The 2477-nt window shown below is 44.5% G+C and overlaps 1 pseudogene across 1 annotated transcript; it reads left to right on the top strand.

Annotated features, from left to right (window-relative positions):
* The first annotated feature begins 220 nt into the window (after nucleotides 1-220).
* On the top strand, nucleotides 221-2084 carry LOC104677401 (annotated as a pseudogene). The gene has a single exon (XR_004058093.1). The product of XR_004058093.1 is annotated as a ubiquitin-conjugating enzyme E2 variant 1 pseudogene (transcript).
* Nucleotides 2085-2477: the final 393 nt, after the last annotated feature.

The raw sequence follows: 2477 nt of genomic DNA, 5'->3' as shown, positions 1-2477 counted from the left end.
AGGGTTTCACCATGTTAGCTGGGATGGTCTCAATCTCCTGACCTCATGATCTGTCTGCCTTGGACTCCCCCAGTGTTGGGATTACAGGCATGAGCCACTGTGCCCAGCCGAGACTAGCTTTTATAAGGAAGCTGCCTCCTCTCTGCTGACTTCTCTGCCCCAGTTTGATTTCAGATCTCCCAGTACCCAGTCTCCCCTTTAAGACTCTCCATTTGGCTTCAAGCAACAGCGACGCAAGATGGCAGCCACCACGGGCTCGGGAGTAAAAGTCCCTCACAATTTCCGACTGTTGGAAGAACTCGAAGAAGGCCAGAAAGGAGTAGGAGATGGCACAGTTAGCTGGGGTCTAGAAGATGACGAAGACATGACACTTACAAGATGGACAGGGATGATAATTGGGCCTCCAAGAACAATTTATGAAAACCGAATATACAGCCTTAAAATAGAATGTGGGCCTAAATACCCAGAAGCACCCCCCTTTGTAAGATTTGTAACAAAAATTAATATGAATGGAGTAAATAGTTCTAATGGAGTGGCGGACCCAAGAGCCATATCAGTGCTAGCAAAATGGCAGAATTCATATAGCATCAAAGTTGTCCTGCAAGAGTTTTGGCGCCTAATGATGTCTAAAGAAAATATGAAACTCCCTCAGCCGCCCGAAGGACAGTGTTACAGCAATTAATCAAAAAGAAAAACCACAGGCCCTTCCCCTTCCCCCCCATTCGATTTAAGCAGTCTTCATTTTCCACACTAGTAAATTTTCTAGATACGTCTTGTAGACCTCAAAGTACTGGAAAGGAAGCTCCCATTCAAAGGAAATTTATCTTAAGATACTGTAAATGATACTAATTTTTTGTCCATTTGAAATATATAAGTTGTGCTATAACAAATCATCCTGTCAAGTGTAACCACTGTCCACGTAGTTGAACTTCTGGGATCAAGAAAGTCTATTTAAATTGATTCCCATCATAACTGGTGGGGCACATCTAACTCAACTGTGAAAAGACACATCACACAATCACCTTGCTGCTGATTCCACGGCCTGGGGTCTCTGCCTTCTCCCCTTACCCTCCCGCCTCCCACCCTCCCTGCAACAACAGCCCTCTAGCCTGGGGGGCTTGTTAGAGTAGATGTGAAGGTTTCAGGTCGCAGCCTGTAGGACTACTGCTAGGTGTGTGGGGTGCTTCGCCTGCACCCCTGGTTTCTTTAAGTCTTAAATGATGCCCCTTCCAAGCCATCATCCTATTCCCGTGCTCCTCCACTCCTACCCTTGGCCGAAGCATAGATTGTAACCCCTCTGCTCCCCTCTGAGATTGGCCTTCGGTGAGGAATTCAGGGCTTTCCCCGTATCTTCTCTCCCCCACCTTTATCGAGGGGTGCTGCTTTTTCTCCCTCCTCCTCAAGTTCCTTTTTGCACCATCACCACTCAACACCTTCCATGACACTTCCTTGCTTTGGCCAGAAGCCATCAGGTAAGGTTGGAAAGAGTCTCTGACCTCCCTTGTTTAGTTTTGGAACCGTACTCACTCACTGTCCACCAGCCTGGGAAATGAATAATGGGTCCTCAGCCCTGCCACCCTCTGCTGTCATCAGCTGATGCATTGTTTTTAGCTCAGGTTTTGATAAGGTGAAAAGAATAGTCACCAGGGTTACTCAGACCTGCCAGCTCTTGGAGTCCTTGGTGGTTGAACTTGGAGAAAGACCACATGAAGACACTTGTAAGCACACATGATCCCTCTGAATTGCTTTACTTTCCTATAATTGTTTTGCTTTTAAAAATTGAAGAAGTTTTAAACAGGGCTTTCATTTGGTCATCCTTGCAATCCATTGGGGTCTAGTTTGGAATCTGACAACTGGAACAAAAAGAACCTTGAATCCGGTGCATGCCTTGGTTTTGGTGCTGCTGCTGCTTCCCAAGATCCTCAGCAGGGATTAAGAAAGAACCCGGTGTGCACAGCAGATCCCCGAAATTGGTGGGCTTGACCTCCTAGCAAATTGCTGCATCTTTCCACTTGCTGTTCAGGACCACTAAATGCTGAAATATGGATGCATACCGAAATAAAAGCAATTCATTGTGTACTAAAGGTTTTTTTTTTTTTTAATTTAGTATTTGTGTAAAACCACCTTTTGAAGCAACAACTATCAAGTCTGAAAAGCAATTGATGTTTCCATTAATCTTCTTCCGGAGGGAAAACCTTAGTTCTAAGGATTTAACATCCTGTAAGTGAAGTTTAACATAACAGTATTCCATAAGCAGCCTTTTTATTGTCAGACCATTGCCTGATTTTAATATAATAAAAAAAAAAAGTGTGCGTTAAAAAAAAAAAAAAAAAGGATCTCCGTTTGATGACTCAACTCACCTCCTTCTGAAAAACCCATGTTCTCCTGTAGGAGGCTGTGCCACCCCTAGAGGCATCCCATGTTTGCTATTACACACAAAGCCTCACAACTAAGCAGTCAGATGCTTATCAAGCCTC

Source organism: Rhinopithecus roxellana, chromosome 6 (genome assembly GCF_007565055.1).
Source record: "Rhinopithecus roxellana isolate Shanxi Qingling chromosome 6, ASM756505v1, whole genome shotgun sequence".
Taxonomy (NCBI): Eukaryota; Metazoa; Chordata; class Mammalia; order Primates; family Cercopithecidae; genus Rhinopithecus; species Rhinopithecus roxellana.
This window is presented reverse-complemented; position numbering and strand designations above follow the sequence as displayed.